Source organism: Choristoneura fumiferana, chromosome 3, assembly GCF_025370935.1.
Source record: "Choristoneura fumiferana chromosome 3, NRCan_CFum_1, whole genome shotgun sequence".
Classification (NCBI taxonomy): domain Eukaryota; kingdom Metazoa; phylum Arthropoda; class Insecta; order Lepidoptera; family Tortricidae; genus Choristoneura; species Choristoneura fumiferana.
Window position 1 is genome coordinate 7822597 of NC_133474.1, and position 22304 is coordinate 7844900.

Sequence of the window (22304 nt, forward strand, 5' to 3'; positions counted from 1 at the left end):
GTGGGATTAGTGAGATTGAAAAATCAGATTTTTTCTCAGAAATCACCTCACTTTTTCTATTATAACCACAGAACACACAGAAGCACAGAACTGCATTCGGATGACTTTTCAGAGATATATGGACCTCATGGTGCGTGAGGACGACTCGCACTTGGTCGTTTTTATAGTAGTAGGTAATTTAGTGTTCCATTGTTATTTTCTTCTGAACTCTATATATAGATGTCGACAAATATGACACATCGACACCGGCAGTGCGTTAACATTGTTTTTTTATTATTTGTATTTAACAACATCATACAAATAATAAATGCTAAAGCATTGTCTTGCAATGATTTATTTCTCTAAACATATCCTGATGTAATAGGCAGCGTAATAAGTTACTTCTAAGCACCATGACAAACAGCGGGAAATGGCTGTGTGTAAGAAACAGTAACATAAAATGTTATTACACTATTCAGAGTTTATTTCCCAGGGTTTGCCAGGACGAGGATAGAGTTGTAGTTGTAGGGCCACGACGTGGTCGCGGGCGTGGACGCGCGAGCGCACGCGTGGGCCCAACATGGCCGCCATAACAACTTAATAAGCGGTTGCGCGTGATTTACGCGCGCCCGCGGCCCCGGCGCCGGCGCAGTCCGCGTCACTTTATTCATACTAATTTATGACAATAAACATCAATTTCACTAAGTAAAATGCACCTTTCCTTCTAGAACACTAAAATAATAAATATCCGATTTTTTAAAGTTTAAATATGTTTTCTCGTTTTAATAACGAACATAAATAAACTGTTTTACGTTAATTAAATTAATTTAACACCATCGTTATCTCGCCGGACGAATAAACACGTTAACATCGGCCGACGGCTATTAAAAAAAGTAAAAGGTTTGCTAATTGGAGTCGCCCGCTCGCGACACCCAATAAATCACGCGCATAATAAAGGTCGTAAATAAACCACAAATATACCATAAATATACTATTCCGTGGCGTCATAGGCCATGGACCCCACTCGACGCCGCGTTGCGTCTCCACGGCCACGTAACAATCGGTGAGAATCGAAAATAACCGGAAAATTTCTATGACTTCTCTAATGGCTTATTGTTCGACTGTTAATGTTGTTTTGGTTGCGACTGACAAATTGTCGTGTCTGTCATCAAATTAATTGTAAATTGTTTTATAAGTAGTGTTAAATTAGACTTAGTATTGACTACCAAATACACGTGTCAACTTGGGGATAGTTCAATACAAATTTATTGGTTGCAATAACCAATAAATTTGTAGCTGTTTACCAACTTAGGTATATAGCTATATAATTACGAAGTTCAAAGCATACGTTATCTTATACATTTAAACCTTAATTTTTATTTTACGCGGATATGTCTTATCTTACCAGATTAATTAAGTTGTTCAGTCAGCGGTTGTCAGTTCCAATAAAAGTAACGTTAAAAAAAAACAATCATTTATTCAGTAAACACTTTTACACGTCAATTTTTAAACTACCAGCGCTTTCGGAAAACCATCATTGCCAAGAAGAATGCGCCGCAAGAAACTTGTCAGAAAGTCATTTTTAGCGTTATGAAATACACAACACAACACAAACAGCACGCACGTATTCCCAAATGGGGTAGACAGAGCACACGAAACGTTACCGCTTCGGAGGCGCTTTTGTTATAAAATACTGATGAAATAATGATACTAAGTAGTCAGTCATTATTGACTTCTTGTAAGTCTTAACGTGTTCGTATAGACAAGTTAAGGTTTCAAAATAGAAAACTGACTTAACTTCCATAGCAGTTCTTAGATACATGTAGTACCTTTCGTTTTTTTTAAATAACTGTTTTATAAAAATAACTGTCCATGTCCGAGGCAGCCTTGCGCACGGTTATTCAGTTTTATTTTAGGTTAGTTACTTACTAAGATAGACAGACATAAAAAAATTAAGATTTTAAGGTCTTTCATGTTGATCGTCCTACATATAAAAGCACATATAAAAGCGACCTTCATTCCAAATTTCAAGTTTCTAGGACCTTAGCTTTTGATTCCCCGGCAATTTGCATGTAAATAACTTTTTTTTCTCTAAGAGGTAGCAGAATCAGGTTTTCTATTTGAAATGAATTTCAGCTTTATACCTCAGCGCGTTCCTGAGAAAAGACCCCTTTTGTGACGGACGGACAACAAAATGGTCATACAAGGGTTCCGTTTTTGCCAACTGATGTGCGGGTCCCTAAAAATGAGAAACATATAGGTAGGTGAGGTATACATGTTCTATAAAGCCTGTTCAAGGTTTTAGAACTATCGTCAAGGTGCGTTGGGAACTTGTCTTACAATCGATATTCAAACTTCAACAAAAGGGTACATAAGTATACAGAGATTTGAATTCCCAACGGTCCTTATAATTAGTTGGAAAGAAAAGCATCCAACTCCGCCCCGGCGATGGCTATGATGCGAACTCGTTTGCATAAATTAGCGCAGGTTGTTGGCACAAGGGCGAATGTGAACTATTAAGTTGCTCTGTTACTTCGTGCCCAAATGCTGGGACGGTGCAATAATAATGACGTTTACGTTGTTTTAGGGCTCTTGTGTGGGAGACAGAAACGTTTTAATTGTAAGCGTTACTTACTACTTTTGTACCACTACTGTAACTACTACTGTACTGTGTGTGTACGTATCTACTACTGTATTCACTTACGCTTAATGGTAAGCGTTAGTGTTAATAATTAGGGGCTGTTTCACCACACATTGATTAATTTTATTTGACGGATAAATGTGATGCTGTGTTCGTCTATTCAAACAAAACAAACAGAGACGGCATCACATTTATCCGTCAAATAAATTTAGTCAATGGATGGTGAAACAGGGGGTTAGAGTTGTAAGTCTCCCCACCATAGGCCTTATTGTCTAACGCACTTGGAATAACAATCATTTTCACCATTTCTTTCTACCTTACGGTATATGACGAGGATAGAGAGATTTGATTAGGCTTTACAATATCAAGGCACGAGTTAACCTAGGCTATAATTAAACGATGCCAACGACACCGTGACGGTACTTCTTCAATGATCCATCTACAGAATGCTCCAGAAGCGCAGCGTTATCGCTGAATCGAGGGCTTTATCGCGACAATGGGCCCTCGATGCACTAACGAGGCGATTCTGCAATCCACCGCCATTAACGGTCACTTCAGGTAAAATAACTATGAGAAATAACACGAGTATTAAAGTTATTTGGCTTAAAAGCTGTATTTCTACTTACATGTGAGTTAAACGAGACTTATCTGTTCTGTTTAGCTAATATAAATTTGTAGTTAGTGATAAGGCTCAATTTTTTATAATTTAGTAATTGGTAGCAGTTACGTTGAAGTTGAAGATAGTTAGTTACATTTTTTCTCTGTGATAAGGTTTATTTTGAAAATAACTTTTAATAAAAATCAATCTGTAGAGGTAACAGACAGACATACAGACAGAGTATTGTACCTGTAAAAATATTTATCGAAACGGGAACCAAAAGCTCACTACGCACGCAAACAAATACACGCACACAGCAAAACATCTGATTACTTACCTAGCTGCTAAAAATCTGGTTCGAATTTGCATGACGGTTGTGTTTTTTTTACTTTAGCCAGGAATTTTTTAATCAATCCACTTGCAATGTATAACATATTTAATTTAATATAACAGACTTTTCATCCTTTAACCCGTTCGATGAAGGTCGTATTATATTCGGATCTTAGACTATAAGAAGCACGTAGTTAACTATAACGACAGACCTATTCAAGGGTCCCTAGAATCAGACAGCATCAAGATTTTAGCCACCCATCGCGACAATGACATAGAAATAAATGTTTGGAATCATAAGCATTGAATATACCCACATTTACAGGATGTTCCATCCGAGATACATCTTTCAGTTTGTGCGACCGGCTCGAAGCGTCCCCAAACAGGCTTATTCCACTTTGATTCGCACTCACGTTTCAAATACTACGAGTATTAAATGATGTGCTCAAAAAAGAATATCGTAACATAAAATGTTATTACAAATTGTATGTTACGAGCTTACGAGTGGTAAAATACCTAAAATATATTTTTACTTTTTGTTTGTGTCAAATTGCTTTTTATTTCAAATGAGACGTATTGATATTTGTTGTGTATTGAAATCGTAGTTATTCTAAGTTTTCTTCAGTGTTATTTTGTAGGACTGAAATTTGATTTATTAACTATTTAACAAACGTTATATACAAACGATGAGTAATTTGACCTTACGGCGTTAGGGCTTCAAAATTTAGACTGAATCATCATTCGCACCTGTCGCCTGTTTTTTATGACAAAATTACCTGTGGCCTTATTGTCTAACATTCGGGCGTTCGCAATCGCATTGATTGATTCGCTATCTCTATCTATCATCCCATGTCGTGTGATAGAAAGAAGTGGTGGTTGTAATTCCAAGTGCGTTACATAATTAAGCTTCTACTTAATCTAATACGGTCAAGGACTTCATGAGCCAACATGGAACCTTTTCACAGAAAAAGTCATTACGATTTTCCTTGACAATTAATGCAATGTCACACACATGAGGTTTACTGTGAAATGATTCCATGATGGCTCGTGAATAAAAGTCCTTGACCGTACCTATTTCCTTTGACTCTACCTAGGTATCATACGCCTTCTCTACATGGCAAAAACTAACTCCTTAGGTATTTAGTAGTAAGAATAAATTCTGCAATTTGTAACATAATGTACTTATTACAAATTATCTACCTATGAAAATACGACCTGTCAGTATAATTATCAGAATAATGTTTATTTTCCAAACTAATTATCCATAATAAGGCCCATAAACATGATTCATCCTCGAGGCTAATAATAGTATTGATAAATACGAACCTATTCATTACAGGTACACCTCCGATGAGGCATGGTAACATACAATTAGGGACATGGGAGGCGGTCATTTCCGATAATTCGTAATGTATGATAATTATGGAGGTGCCTTCGCCTCGGGTCCGACTCCTGCGCCGTCGGATATAAGCGCTTGTAACATTTTGTATTCAGTTACCCTTACGGTTTTGCTGATTTTCATTGCTTGCGATTTGTAAGAATTAAAGAAAAAGAAAGAGAGATTAACATTTTTATTCACGACACTAAACATAACAAGGAGAATAAAAATAAAATTAAAATTAAAAACTTATTACGATCATGAAATCAAAACAACGGTATATTAAAAAAACCAGATTAAAAATGTATATTATGACTAAGAAACAAATGTTTTTTGTCAGCTATAGTGAAACTAGCTAATTATTTTTAATATTTTTTAGTCTAATATTTTTTGTATAATTTAAATTTTACAGCGCATTGGTGTTTAAACTATAATGCTGTATTTTTTTATAGACAAATAAAGAAATAAATAATGTCTGCCCTAGGAAGACTTACAAAACTTATGAGACAGCCATCCATCAGTTACAAAAAATTTTTTTTTTCAACCCTGAACCTCTTCCACTTCTCACTGAGATTGATGCATATAAGGTTAGGTAATTTTGCGAGGTTTGAGACTGTCGTTAATAAATCTCTACACCTCTGTCAAATCGTTGTCTCATGTTTTCTACATCTTAGGACAGGCATCTTTGGGGTGGTAGGACCTTGTGCAAGGTCCGCCCGGATTGCTACCACCATCTTGCTCGCTAATCCTGCCGTGAAGCAGCAGTGCTTGCACTGTTGTGTTTCGGCGTGGAGAGTAAGACAACCGGTGAAATTACTGGCACTTGAGGTATCCCATCTTAGGCCTCTAGGTTGGCAACGCATCTGCAATCGCCCTGGTGTTGCAGGTGTCTATGGGCGGTGGTGAACTCTTACCATCAGAAGCTCCACTTGCTCGTTTGCCATCCAGTCGAATAAAAAAAAACTACTAATGTATGTACCTACATCAGAATCATGCAATCCGCAGCGCACATAAAAAACCGCATCCACATTCGATCCGAGCAGAAACTCCCGCGCTCACTACTCACAACACTTTTGTGTGTTTTTCACAGCTTGAATGAGCGCGATACTGAAAAGCCTCGGGCTCCTAATTAGGCTGAAGCCGGACGTGCCAATTAATTCAAGTTTCACTCGCAAAGTTTGCTGCATCAATTAATTTCATAGTTAATTAGCAAGCAGCCGTTCCGGACAAAACCGCGTCTACGAAAGAAAGGCTAACGATGCTCGCCCGCGGCTGGCCCACTACGACGCACCAATTATACGCCAGCTTTGTTGCACACCCCCTCCCCTCCGTGCCCCACCCCGCGTACCCCCGCGCCGGTCTATCGTAGATCATTCAAACGTGATACACCGTCGTAAGTCACAATGCAAAACGTTAATGACTTTGATTGTAGCTCATAAGCGCTTTTAAAAAATATAACAGGATATTTTTACAAAATGTAAAAGAATAAAATATATCTACCTTCTTGTTATTTACTTACAACACAGGATAACTAAATCCATAAGAACACAGCAATTATTTTGAAATCAACATACCTATATGTATTTATAGTAGACTAGCTGTTGCCCACGGCTTCGCCTCTGTTCCAGTCTTTTTTTTTAATTTTGTTACGCACAAACCTTCTCGACAATAACGAACACAACAAAAACATAATTATCTGATTCGGTGCTGTCCTTCGAAAGTTAAGCGCATACTTTACATAAATTTAGGCAATTCATTTATATCCTATATAAACGTAGGTAGATACCTATATATTCGTTTAGGATTGATCTCAATTGTTTATTTTCATAGATTTAATAACTGCTTAAAAATAAGCGCTATGTCACATTATTAGCTGTAATAATCACACTAACATATTAAATAACATAATCTCGCTTTATAAACAAGAAATAGTTCTTAAAAAGTATTCTCATAAATAACACACAACAGCGCCGTAACTTAGCTTAATTGGATCTTTATATTTCCGTCTCATTTCAAACAAACATACAAACCGAAGTGCACAAATCTAGCCCAAACGAATTTATAACAGCAATTTAATTTAAATACGAGTATTTCGCTGTCACGCTTATTCTAGTAAATTAGCTGAACCAGTTTAAATTAATTAATCTATCTACTTACGCTATTTATTTTTTTGCTCTAACATTAACTCATAGGAATGGGAAAACTCGAAAACTTTCTATACTTATTACCGTAAAACACGTTCACTGCTCACAACGCATAAATGCGTTTTCGTTACTTTAATTCAGTGCCACTGTCAACATTTTAACTGTTTTTACGCATAAAGTATAACAATACAAGCATTTGAACGCATACTCGTATACGGACGATTGCAGCGCCTGAAAAAGTTTTTATATGTGTTAAACAAAAGAAAACCGTTGTCGGTACTAAAAAAAAACAGTTTTTCTTCTGAGATTCTCGCTACTTTTCCATCTGGTACACAGACACCCTTAATTCGTCGAATACACAAGCTTTATTATTTGAACTCAAGTCATTTTCACACGCGGTTAATAATGAGGAGGAACCGAGAAGAATCCAACTCCACTTTGACATTCGAGCAATAACTCCGTGCAAATAAAATTTAACCTCTGCTTAATATCTGCGGAACATTTCGACGAAAAGCCCGCCAAATTGACAGACAGTAAAATATTTTATTCGCGCAATAATTTCATTTGTAAGAAAAACAAGGCGCGGGCGCGGTGCCGCGAGCGTCTTCCACGTGAATTAACTTATTAAACACTAAATTTGGGAAATAAACTTCGGTTACTGAGATCGTAAAATGCAGGGGTGTTTTAACGTCTTTGAATCTATATATTTGAAAACGGTTATATATTATCTGTGTAGCTAGTATACATAGTAAGCAAAGTTTTCCCGAATGTCAATGTGTCTTTGTTACAACAGTTTTGTAGGTACTGTGTTGCATCATATTTTTTTGCGAATTATTTTATGTTTCAACTTTTGGAACTACCTAACAGACAAGGCGTTATCAAGCCAATGCAAAATATTTCATCATTTTATTGGGTTAGTATGACTAAACCTCGCTCCTATTATGTTTTTAACTGATTTTTTTAGTGCCATTTGTCACACTTCGGGTACGGAACCCTAAATATCCTGAAAAATGTGGGTGTTCACTGTTCAGTCAAACCACTAAACAAAAAAGTAACTCAATTACTAAACAAAACATGATAAAAATATAGCCCGACCAAATTTCGTGTGACGTCACGCCTTGGTATCTACACGTCTTTTTACTTAGACATGATGTCACAAACCTCTCCTGTTAACATGCTATATTTTTGTAATTTTTATGCTTGATTCACACAAGAAAATAATTGTGTCGAATATTTTTTAATAATCTAACCGACGGTCTAATTGTAATATTTTTTATCCAATATACTATCCCATTTAAAACAACTAGTATAAATATCTATATACCTGAGTGTCTCTAAGAATTAGTTAAAAAAAATGCACGTTAGACCTTTCAAACTTAAATATTATAAAAATCATGTAACCCACAGCAAGTATGATTGATTAACGACACTCCTAGCCTGCAAATTAATGAGAAGAAAACTCGAGACGGGCCGAAATCTCACACTCGGGCTTTTAGCGTCCAAACCCAGCTTAGTCGGTCCTTACCGTTCGACTAGTCGGCACGATTCGACCCCGTTCGCTTTGTTTTCCCGCGCGATATCATTAGTGGAAAGCCCTCGATATTTTTGCAAGCATCGATTATTTTTAATGGGCCCCGGTAGAGGCACGCCGCACGTCGCGTAACTCCGCGCCTCCGCTGCCGTGTCGACTCCGTCCCTACGTTCGCGCAATCGAGGTGTTATAATTATAGAAAACAATAGAAGTACTTTTTTATGGTGATTATTCTCGTATCTGCACAAATTTTAATGTCACATAAGGGACTTATTTTTAACATACAAGGCGACCATTGTTTTTAAGCATTAGGTATGCATTTTTCTCATACTTTATGATTGATTGACTTACATTAATTGTTGTATAATCATAATCAAATATCATTATTAAAAATTAAATATATTAGTTAATAAAACCTTTTCAAATAACGACGATAACTTAAAGTATTCTAGCGAACGTAAACAAACGACTGAAATAAGACACTGTATACACGATACTCCACAAGTTACATCACATCACACATATTCCACAAAAGTCATTCTAGGTAAATCGCTTTTACTTAACTGCATCTATGGCACCGATTTTCGCTTTAAGGGATAGTTAGAACTGGTGTTGGGATGAAAAGAGCGCTAACAAAGTCGCGGCGGCGAGCAAATGAGGCGGCGCGCTGCCTGCTAACTAAACCAATCGCCGCCCGCCCCGACGCACGGGCGGGTGGCACGCTCAAATATTTGTATTAAAAAAATGATGAATAAGTTTCTGTAAGAATTTTAATTTAAATCCATGATTTTGCTGCTATCTGCACTTAAATTGAATGTACCTACTTGCAAATACCACCTTTCAAGCCAAGAGATCACTATAGAAGTAGACACTTGCGAGATTCGGAGACAACTTACATTCATGCTTGCATTGAAAGTAAAAAAAACTTATAAACACCTGGTAATACAAAAAATATTATCTATAGGGCTTTAATTAAATATAAAAAATTTGGTAGTCAGCACTTTTGTTATATTATATAATAATATGATACCTACAGTAACAGACACTACATAGTGTTTTTCATATTATATTGTTTTTGTTTTTGTTATTACTATATGAAATACGGTTATTGTAAAAAAAGGACTTTTACAAAAAGGTTATAAAATAATAAGTTAAGTACAATGCACAGATAATACGAGATTTTTTACCGGAATCAAACAATATAATATCATTTCAGTAGTTATGTATGTATATCCACAAACTCTCTTAAAAAATACGACAGTTAATTGCTACACAATTAGCAGTTTGCATGCAACACATGTAAGTTTGCAGTACATGTACTGGAGTGATAATATCTGTAGAAATTCTGTTGGTAAAAATTAAAAATGATGACTAAAAAAGTACTGTTTTTTTGCCCTGAATGTTAGACAATTATTCTCAAAAAATCTTACATTTTGACATACCTACATTTAAAAGCAATAAGATAACGACGTAAAATTTTCATCACTACAAGTTGCCTACAAGGACTTAATAATAATCCTGTATTAGTAAACACTTATTCAGATACATAATTAATAACATAATGTACATGTCGGCAGCCCATCGTAGAATCCGCCAGATCACGAAATTCCTAGGCACATCGTGAAATGGCGACATTTCATGATATGCCTAAAAGTTGGCCAGGCATATCACGATGTGCCTGAGAAACAATAGGTACCGCAGATCGATTAGAGCAACGATTTCTAGCGCTATACCGGGTACATCGTGATATGTCGAAAAAAAGAAAAATTTAGGTACGACGAGCGAAGCGAGCGTGCCACGGCAGCGGCCGGCGTAGCGCCAGAACCGATATTTGGCGGTGTTTCATGATATGCCTAGGAATTTCATGATCTGCCTAAACGTCACTAGGCAGATCTTTAAACGGTGAGTTTTTAACGATATGGCGGATGTCCCTTAGCCAATTTATGAAATGGCGCCATTTCATGATATGCCCAGGAATTTCGTGATCTGAAATTGAATTGAATTTTCATACGGAGACCCGAATTTTGTGCATGTTTAATCAATAAATAAAATAAATAATTAATATCAAACGTCAAAATTAACCAGACGCCTTGTACACTTCGATATTACTAGCCAAATATGAAGGAAGTGCTTTGAGCGGTACTATTCTAACCAGTTGAACTCGGAGAGCTTTTTAACCGCCGCGTTTGCGCCGCCCGCACGTACCCGACCATTTAGCATCATTCATCCGTTTTTAATGCGGGCGGAATCCTTTCGCGCTTGTTACTCGGAAACAACGCGCACTATCGCTTCGGATCCATTTGTGAAAGAAATCGCACTTTGCTTCGATATTGTTGCTTTACCTTTGACGGGTACATAATAAGGACACCTAAACGATTTTTGATAGTTAACGATGTGTCGACGATTATTTTGCTTTCGATGTCGATAGTTGCTATCGAAGAATTATTTGCTCATTAGGTTTTTTAGGGTGTCGGAGCCAAAATGGCAAAAACGGAACCCTTATAGTTTCGCCATATCTGTCTGTCTGTCTGTTTGTCCGTCCGCGGCTTTGCTCAGGGACTATCAATGCTATGAAAGCTGTAATTTTGCACGGATATATAGGTAAACTATGCCGACAAAATAGTACAATTAAAAATTAAAAAAATATTTTTTTAGGATACCTCCCATAGACGTAAAGTGGGGATGATTTTTTCTCATCCAACCCTATAGTGTGGGATATCGTTGGATAGGTCTTTTAAAATCATTAGGGGTTTGCTAAGACGATTTTTCGAGTCATTGATATTTTTGCGAAATATTCAACTTTAAAGTGCAAATTTTCATTAAAATCTAAAGCGGTGGGTGAAAAACTTTGAAAAAATTCAGGATGGTAGTAAGTATATCAAACTTTCCAGGAAAACTATAACGGCTAAGTTTGCTTGAGAATTATTAGTAGTTTATGAGTAAATAGCAGCCTAAGGTATAAAATATACCTAAACTTGGAAGATTCCGTATAAAATACGAAATCCTTAGAAAAATATTACTTAATTTTTTCGTAATGGCTACGGAACCCTATTTTGGGCGTGTCCGACACGCTCTTGGCCGGTTTTTTTATATAAAACTGACCGTCATTGACCCCCATCTCATCTGATGTTAAGTTCAGATGATGATGATGTTTTTTATACTTCTTTAAAATTGTAAATAAGTGGGGAAATGCCAACACATTATTATGATTTCATATGTACACTACACACCAGTAATTAATAGTAATAATGTATAGTAGAAACATCTATTTGAAGAACGGTCATTAAAAAAAATCGAAAGTGGAATAATAACAATTCCTAACAAAACCTATTTTTAACACAAATATCCTAACCCTAACTAACATTATCCTTACTAATGTGATAAATGTGAAAAGGGAGTTTTAGTATGTAAGTAATAAAATTCAGCTTGCTGTTAAATGTTAATACACATTTCCTGTACTTAAGTACGTTAAATAATGCATGTAAATAATAGTTCATTGTTATGAGCTCCACCCGACAGCTCTTGTTGCATCATAGTCACAACGTAGCTTAATTTTAAGCTCTAAATAGATAGCCAGGTTATTTCAGGACAGCTAGCACTAAAGGCTGGGATTGGTTTTATAGCTTTAGCCGCCTGTTCCAACAAATGTAATTAATTCCTAATAAAAATATTACTAATGTGAAGTTGTGAAACGTTTTTAGTATGTAAGTAATTATTAGCTTCTGTTATGTTAAGCCCGCGACTTCGTCTGCGCGGATAATAGTTCATTGTTATTGCTCCATCTAGTCACAACGTAGCTTAATTTTAAGCTCTAAATAGATAGCCAGGTTATTTCAGGACAGCTAGCACTAAAGGCTGGGATTGGTTTTATAGCTTTAGCAGCCTGTTCCAATAAATCCATTATTTTACGGGTTTCGTGAAATTGTGGGTCTATATTAATTCGTATAAAATTAATATTACTAATTGAAGTTGTCATAACGTTATTTCGTATAGGTAATTATTAATCATCATATAACTGAATACACATAATGTGGACTGGCATAACGATTAGTCGGCATAAATTTAATAAGCGTAACATTACTTTGCATATTAAGTATTAAACAAATATATTTTTTTTTATTTACTCAATTAGATCTGAGAAGTGAACTACTATGTGAAAATATCTATTATCGGACTGTTATAAAAAAGTACATAACATCGAAGCCTTCTTAACCTAACCTAACCGAGTCAGTTTTGCCTGACCAAGCTTGCTTGATAAAATTATGCGAATTCATTTTATAATGATTAAAGTTATAGTTAATAAAGTTATGCATATTTCAATTATGCGAATTCATTATTATGCTAAATATTTTTTATGTTTTTTTATAATTATGCAAGTTCGATGTTATGCACAAATTATAACATGCGAATTCATATTAGGACAATTGATGTTATGCGCAATAAGGAGCACGCTTTGTATAAAAACGTTACACCTTTATAGATATAGATAGATGAACGTCATAGATTGTTGTGTATTATTTGGTTACACGCGTAAAATACCACAATTCTTGCTACATTCAGTTGATTTCGGTCAATACGCAATATGTTCCTGATAACTAGCAAGTGGCAAAGCTCCGTGTTCCTGTGATGCCCCGGACATTTTTGTGTTTATGATTGCCCGTGATTACCATCATCCTCGAGCCAGAAACCACCTCCTGTGTAAACAACTTTACAATAAATCATCATTCTATTTATGCAAACGGTAATGAGGGTGGATGAAAGCTACCGGAATGGCCGCAGTCTGGCTTAGTTTTGAGCCCTATTGCCTCTATTATAGCCTCATCCAACTGGCTTTATCCTGCTGGATGGGATTTATCGAATGCCCATACTGCACATAAAGCAATATTTTCGTAAACTAAAGGACCCGGATAATCGGGTATACGGGTGATGTAAAAACCATACATTTCCACCTCTTACTATAGGTACATCAGACAGCACTTGGTATACTATGGCGCTTGGAGAGAGGTCAACTTCGTGGGAGTATAATGACACTTTTTGATAGTTCACCCGACGTGTCAGTTTGTACTTCTGTCAAAATATACTTAGTTTTTGTACGGTTGGAGACGGAAAAAGCTGCCTCGCGGAGTCTCCTTTTACCGCACTTCATTTGCAGTCAATTGTCTTTTTTTTATAACGGTCTTATATGTTTTTATTATTCGTACCTATCCGTATAATTTTTTTGGTTTAGACATATTTTGACCCTTGACTGTACGCAACCCTCCTAACTAGGTGCGTGAGGTCGAACTTGGCCGATTTTCTTACTTACTTTCCAAAAGTTTCAGTTAAAATTCGACTTTGCCATAAATTATTTGTAAGTAAAGTCGTAGTCAAAGAGTAAAGACTTAAAATACTTGGCAACGTCCCTCATATCCCATTACTTGTAATTTAGATAATTAGGTACGTACTACAGTTCATAACTGGCGAGCTGAACAGCTTTGTAATGTGTTTATAATGCTCTCAGCGTAATGCAAACTTGCGTTCATTAATTATAAATTTTGTTAGCTAACATGAAAGGTTTTCTAATGAAATACGTAACTATACATAGTAATATTTAGGACTTTAAGTGAATTACTATCTTAAAATGCATTTTATTGACTACGAAGCTTGAGGTCCCGGGTTCGATTCCCGGCCGGGGCAGATATTCGTATGAATAATACGAATGTTTGTTCTCAGGTCTTGGATGTTTAATATTTATTTATTTACATAAGTATGTTTATCCGTTGCCTAGTATCCATAGAACAAGCTTTGCTTAGTTTGGGACTAGGTCAATAGGTGTCAAGTGTCCCATGATATTTATATTTATTTATTTATTGAAAATACTATTTCATTTGATGCAAATAATGTCATATGTAAAATAGTTTACCAAGTTTAAGGTAGGTAATCGAATCTAATACTTAGTAGCATTCGCTCAACCAGATAGCCACTTTTTTAAGTAGCCTATAGGGTCCCACTGCTGGGCAAAGGCCCCTCCTGACCTCCATAGATGGCCACTTGCAGAAAAAAAACTAAACGACTACCTAAATAGAAATGTATTTTTCCAGCAATTGTCGATTAGTGTTCCTCTTTTTAAATTAATTTAAGAAAAATAACTTAAAATAAGTACTCGTACAATCAGTAAGTCACTAAATTTATATTTGGTGCACACAGTCCATTAGTATTTAGTACAGTGCGAATCGGAATCGCACATCGAGGTTTCTGCACTAATTTGTCCATGTATGTGAACATTCAGTGTTAGCAGAGCCCTGCTCTTAAGCAAAATGTACGCAGCATTGGGTCAACTTATAATGAAAATCACATAGACAGACTTAAACAAATACATACCCTTACCATAAAAATTTCATTTTTAATACAAGTTTTTTTTTCTGCCTGTACTTTTTGTTGACTGTACTTGCATTGTCACCCAAATTACATTTTGCATTACCAAATTTCAAGTCTATGCTATTAACCGTTGAAGAGTTTCGTCCTGCGGAGACGATTCTGGCTGGACTACCAGGATGTCACTACTAGATTATTGTATTGTCACGCGACTTACATAAATATTCCAAATTTCAAGTCAATCTGACTAGGTACTGGAAGTTGGTCAAATTTGACTTTCAAGATTTGATTACAGACGGATAGACAGACAGACAAGAGGACAGGTGAAACTAAATAAAAACTTGTAAAAAATACCGTAGGATTTTTCGTGGGTTTTTCTGTAATCTGTGGACATGAAACCATTTTCAGTCTTTATTTTACAATAATTTAGGTCTCGATATCTATCCACTATAACGGATATAAACAACACGGATAAAATAGCGCATTTTATACATTTATTTTAAGTATACTAATAAGTTAGTAGTCGGTCTTTGTATCCAGATACAAGCTTTGGTAACAATTGCTTGATGCTCTCCTTCAACGTACAGGCCTATATCTACGAGTATGTTCTAAATACTTCCAATAGTCCTCATACAGTTCAATACAATACAACAAACAGTAAAACAGAAATTGGTTATGAAAAGGTCCTACTACGCGGTTCTGTTTTTTCGGCTTTGCATAGAGAAGAAAAAATTACAAGAGGAGAAATAAATTGGCGACCTTATCGCTTCAGATCGATCTCTCTCAAGCAATTTTAAACAAGAAAGTGAGTATAAATGAGTACATTACAAGCACCTGCTTCACCTGAAGCAATATTACCATATCTACTTACCAATTTTAGTACTTTCAAACTCCATACCTACGGAGTAATATTTACTGTATATTCTATTCTATGCCATAATTATCTTGTTGTAAGCTCACTTCATATCGATATTAATTTATCGTGCGGATCAGATCCGTTAGTTCCCTTTGTGTGACGTTGCGGCGTTGCACGTGACGTTCCCGGGACGTTGCGCGTTGCGCTCATTACACGCTTTGTAACGCGAGCCTGATGCGGCTGCGACGCCATATGACATGTCATTGTCATGCCTAAAACATGGGATAATTAAGGCACACCTAAGGTGATTAAACTAACACTGTTTACGTTGAAGCTTTATTTTATTTTTATTTATTATGGAACTTTGATCAATGAATGGCCGTGTCAGTTCCCACAGGCCTTAACTAGAACACAATTAAGTATCTCTCTCTCTCTCCGGGTTGCCTAACGAAATTATCACACCATTTCACTTCACTTCATCCCACTGATGGCTGTGGACGCCTGATCCTAAAAGAGAGAATTTTCTTTTTAAATACGTTTCCAGTTTAAGTACAGACTGTATGAGCATTGATAACCAAGGGTGGAAAGTGACCCATTGTACCCGAGATATTTCTGGCGCTCGAATGAAGTCAGAGCGCCAATAGTTCGAGGGGAAATGGGTAATTTCACCCGAGTTAGACAGTCTACTTTTCATTTCGACTGTGAGGAAAGTAAAATACTACAAAAAAAATGAGAATAATAATAAATTGAATTTATTTATATCCAACCTCTAACGGTACGTTTTCGACCTGGCAATTTGCCACGGCTGACTATAAAAAAAAATCGAGTTGGGCCGAACGAAGAAGTTTGACTTTTATTACTTATTAATATATATATATATATATATATATATACAATATATAATATATACGAATACTATCCATATTTCTCTTCTTTCGCATTTCACGAATGACTTCCATCTCTTCCTTACTAAGGATGATGGATCTGTGTTCCGATGTAATAATCAATTTCTTGTTTCAAACGGATGTTCGCGTTCAATCCACTTGCATAAGCTGCCTGATCATGACGTGCATCTAGATGGCCATGCCGAAAAAAAAGTGTCACATAACATAACTCAATTATCCTCGACTCCGTGGCTAAACGAAAAATTAAAAAAAAAAATACTTTCCACCCTAGAGATGAAAACGCACTTTTCCACCCGGCTAACTACCCATGAAAATTAACTTTCCGAACAGGAGAGATGAAAAAGGATTTTTAATGGGTCGCGACTCAAACCGCAACTACCTATATAAATCAGACCGAAACGTTAACGTTGACATGATCAACTTCTCCTTCTCCAAACCTCATAAAAATTTCAACAAAAACAATTGAAACTCATCGAATGACAATTGTCTTTCCGAACGGTATAAAAATACGCTGGGTAAAAAGTCGGCGTAGACAAAAACCGCGGCAAGCACCCACTCAATAGGAATGGCAGAACGATCCCCGATTGCTTTAAAAGATCGCGGCTCAATAAAACGCGATCGACACTGTCAGCGATCATTTGAGCTGGAGGGTTGCCAGCGGACTGAAAAACCCCGACTTTTAATGGAATACGCTGGGATTTTTAATTTTTGTAATAGCTAAGCTTGTCAGTACCAATGTAAATTTACTTCAGATTTCGGCCTATATACGTCCCACTGCAGGGCACTGGCTTCACCTAGAATGAGAGGACCGTAGTTACTACGCGGGTCCTGTGCGGATTGGGAACTTCACACACATCTCTGAATTACTTCGCAGGTTTCTTCGTTTTCCTTCACTGTAAAGCTCGTGGTCAATTTCGCACATGCATTTCGAAAAACACAAAGGTCTGGATTTGAACGCACGATCCTCTGCTTGAGAGGCCATAGGTCAAACAACTAGGCCACCCCGGCTTCTTCACGGCAAATTTGACTAAAATTAAAAATAAAACATTGTGAACGATTTTTCTCGAATTTCATCCGAAGTTAGTTGTCAATCATTTTAAGTAGGTACCTAAGTACTAAGTAATAAAAAGAATAATTTTATTTCTATGAAAGAAATAATTTATTAATACAAAAAATAAAGCACATTTTAAAGTTAACTAAAACGGGCTTCCTCTTCGGACTCAAGTCAGTCTGTCTTTTTTATTTGCCAGGAGATATAACGAATTACCTACCCGGTTTCAACGTACTTTTTAATGTCACTCTCACTCATATTTTAGACTAACTACCCTTCTCGGAAGAAATTGAATTACCTACTCTAAGTTTTATTTTATTTCTGTTTAGTCTATTAATTGGGTTTGCGTTCTGGCAACCCTGGCGGGCGGGACGCAGGGCGGGCTTGCCGCGGCGACACGGTTTGGGCGGCATTTTTACCACGGAAAAACGCGGGCGCATCCAAACTTCATGACTGATTTGTTCCCCCGAATTAGCTCGGAATGGATCGCTCCACTATTTCTGGCGGGACAAATTGGATTCAAGGCGGAAGAAATATATTTGAACGTTTGCGATACTTTTTGAAGATACACTCAGATGACACAGAATCATTTCAGAAATTAGGAACGAAATGGGATAAGAGTTTCGTTATTTTTCATAATGGAACTTAAGACTTTTTTAAAACCTAAATAAATGGGACACTGTGGAAAAATAGGTTTAATTATAAATACATTGAAAGCTGCAGCAGCCAAAGCACATTCTGATTTAAATATAAAGCTTTCTTACATTTAAATCAGAATTTGAGGAACCTCTTCAGAAACCTCTTTTTAAAATGTAAACCTTTTTTATGATATTTTAATCGACATAAAGTCATCCGATTGACTTGTAAACCGGCTCAAACGACTCAGAAAAAACGATGATATTTGCCCTAGGTATATAAATGTCGCTTCAAGTGTTTCTCCTTTCCACGCTCGATGTTATAATTATAGGTTCATCGGGAGCAGCTTCCAAAACAAATTCGGATTATATATCAGCGTGTACGAGTATGTGAAGATTAAATATTAAAACAAAAGTACTACATACCTACAGAAACATTTTGTAAGAATATTATGGCGTAGATGTAACAAAAATCAATTTATAGGCGAAACTTTTATTTGCAGCCAGGGGCGATTTTATCATGGTTGAAAATAATTAAAAAATGTGCTGGATTTTCAACACGAATAGAGTAGGTTGTAGAGACTTACAACTGTAATTAATTTCGGTAGCTAGTCGTAAATTTTATTGAAGCCGTAATATTGTAGAAACTGTTTTATATTTTTAGTATGTCCGAATGATGTTTTTGTGAATGCGTTGTCAAAAATCGGCCCTTGGACTCTTCATGTATGTATGTAAAACGACTCTTACAGATACGAGAATAATCCACGTTCGCTCTCATGATAATTAAATAACTAAATATCACGAACCTAGTTCCAAATAAGTAAAGTTTCTGTTTTGGGTACCTACTAATTAAGTAACGTATATCGAGGGTTGAAAGCCAAATTGATTTAAGCGACATTTTGGGTGAATTTGACTTATCTATATATGCTTCAGTTAATAGATAGATTATTAAATACACAGAGGAGTCTAGACTCCAGGACAAGCATTCATATTTTTCATGCAAATATCTGCCCCGACCTTTTTTATACATATAACCGACAGTGATTGACCTCTATCTCACCTGATGTTAAGTGCAGATGAGGCCAAAGGTGTAACTTGCTGATCTCAAACCCAGGACCTCAAGCTTTGTAGTCAGGGTCTTCTATTCTATTCGGCAATCCTTTTATGAGTATGATAAATACAAACTTCAGAAGGAAATTTTAACATCGTAAACTGTCGTACTACGTGGATACGATGTTAAATACGACAGTTAGAGCGAAAGGGACGATAAAACGAGACAAAGAAAGCATTGACTGAACGATAAAAAAGAGTTAACAGCTGGATTGACTACGAGTAGAAATACATATTCATATATTCATTATTTTATACCACAGAGCAGTACATGAGCTAAACTAGAACACAAAAAAAGTATCGCAGACAACAGGCGGTCTTATCGCTTTAAAACGATCTCTTCGGAAAAACCTACATTACCCTGCAGTTTTATGTGTAATTATCCAATATTTGATATGATCCTAGGTAATAAAGATAAAATTTTACTGCTCCGTATATTTATGTACTTACCTGTACTTATTAAAGTACTCGCATTTTAAATAACGATAACAGGCGTGGGTTCCACATTAAGTTTTTTTATTCAATTAACAGTAAGGGAAATTAAAAAGAACCAGCCATTAATTAAAGCCCACGGTCTACTCAGCAAGTCTTGTAAAAAATAGTAATATAGAAATCTTAATTAACAGCACTTGATTTTTATTGTCCAATTAACTGTTCATGAAGTACACCACTCATAGCACACGTGGTCTAATTAAAAGATCTATCTGTCTCTGTTATTCATATGCTATTTTGAACAACTTGTTTTTTTTTCGCTCACCCATGACTTACATAAATAGAAGGGATGGAATATAAGAGATAATATAATAATAATATAGAGCTGGTGCCTAAAATGAACACTAGATAGGGCTTAAAATACTTACGAACTTGAAAAAAAATTGCGTTCTGAAACTTTGAAATAATGTGAAAAATATGTACAATCGTAATATGTAAACTGCAGCGTAAAACCTATTCGCTGTAAGTATTAAGCTTACATTCCATGCACAAAGATACTAGTATTTGAAATGCAAAATACAAAATACATTCTCTTCTTCTTTCTTTCTTTCTTTCTTTTCTTTCCTTACCTTACCTTGACAACACTACCAGATCGAATAGTTTACGTGTGCTAAGTCGCGCGCAAACCAGTTTCATATAAAAGTATTTTATTTGAATAATATTTTGAAAATACCCATTTTGTATTTAAAATACTTAAATCAAAAGTATTTTGTATTTTGCATTTCAAATAGCAAAGTTATAAAAGTATTGCATTTTGTATTTAAATACTTTTTTTAAAGTATTTTGCACATCTCTGTCCATGCATCTGTCCATCGTCAAGACTCTTTTTCTCAGGATACGGAGGTATCAAGCTGAAATTTATGTCAAATACCCAAGTCTGCTACTGCTACCCTTAGGATAGTGAAAATATCAAACTTCTAAGCAAAGTAAATAACAATGATGTAGTCATTAAGAAATCCTACAGAGTACTTCCAGTTATCCTAGATTAAAATGTGTAATGAAGGTAGTGTGTGTTATAAGAAAAGTCTGAAAATCTTAATTTTTTTATCTGCCTGCCTATGTCAGTAATCATCTAAAATGATCCCACACTGTATATATTTTACTTAGGAGAATGATTCTACTAACACTGGATATTCATAATATATCTACATACAAATTTGTACAAATCCCTCAGTGAGCCCGACTCACACTTAGCCAGGTTTTTTATTTGTTTTTACTAGTGTTGTATTTTTAACACCTGCTATTATCTATTCCTTACTTCTTTCTGTTAATAAGGTTTCCTGAAAGAAATTGCTCTATAGCGTTGTTTTTTTTCCTTTGCAGCTGTTTCTGTATGTCTCGCTATATTGGTGATTAATAGAGGGTCATTTTGTTAGTTATTCTATAAATTATGTTGAATCTCTACCAAACAAATTTTCTCATTTTTGCCAACTGAAAATTAGAATGATTGTAGAGATATTATAACTAATTGGGTATAGCATCCATTTTATGTCACTTGCTTGAATGTTTGTCACAACACAACTCACCTTCAAACGCGTGTGTTGGGCAGTGCGATGAGAAGTATCAGAACTGTCAAAATCACGTGGCACCTCCCTCGAAGCACGCCCACCGGCACTTATCCAACTCACTACAAAGTTCCTTATCTAATATAATAAACCTAGATTCTAGAAATAAAATATAAATAAGTTAGTCAATAGTTAGAGTTTCAAGAACTAGCGTCGTAACAAAGTTCATTCGCTGACCGAACGCAGGACGAGCGGCGTATTTAGCGTCGCGTCGCCAGACCGACTGAACGATACGGCCGCCGAACTTGGCTGACTGTGCGGCGCCGGTAGGCGGGTCTTCCACGCTAAGCCACGCCCAGGCCCCCGCCCACCCGGGACTACGCCCACCTGAATTAATAAAGCCAGCAAACACCGCCGGACACGCGGACAATGCCGCATTGTCCTGTGCCCGAAATAGTTTCAAATTTCAATTAGAATCGAGGACAAGGCACAAAAGCGCCCGCCGGCGGATCATTCACAGCTAAATTGGCTGATGAATCGGCGATTAGCAAATTTAGCCGCGACAAAACCGTTGCATTCCGATGGAGTTAGGAACAACCTGTTAATTTGGGAAACTGCTTCTACGAATAGGGCTCCGGTAGGTCGCTATGTTAAATACCGATTTTATATTTAAACACGCAGATTTCGGTAATCTTGTTTTGAAACAACAAAGTTTGGGTAATCTGTCGCAGTGAAAATTAAATATTTGGCTCGATCATTTTTTTTGTACTTTGTAGGTCCTTGTTATTTACCAAA

The 22304-nt window shown here is 36.2% G+C and overlaps 1 protein-coding gene across 1 annotated transcript in view; it reads right to left on the reverse strand.

The window, feature by feature from the left end:
- The window catches only part of LOC141426453 (LIM domain transcription factor LMO4), a 186135-nt gene extending 164356 nt beyond the window's left edge, over positions 1-21779 (reverse strand). Inside the window, exon 1 of the mRNA XM_074085360.1 lies at positions 21531-21779. The gene's annotated coding sequence lies outside the window, so the exon portion shown is untranslated. The remainder of the gene's footprint in view (positions 1-21530) is intronic.
- Positions 21780-22304: the final 525 nt, after the last annotated feature.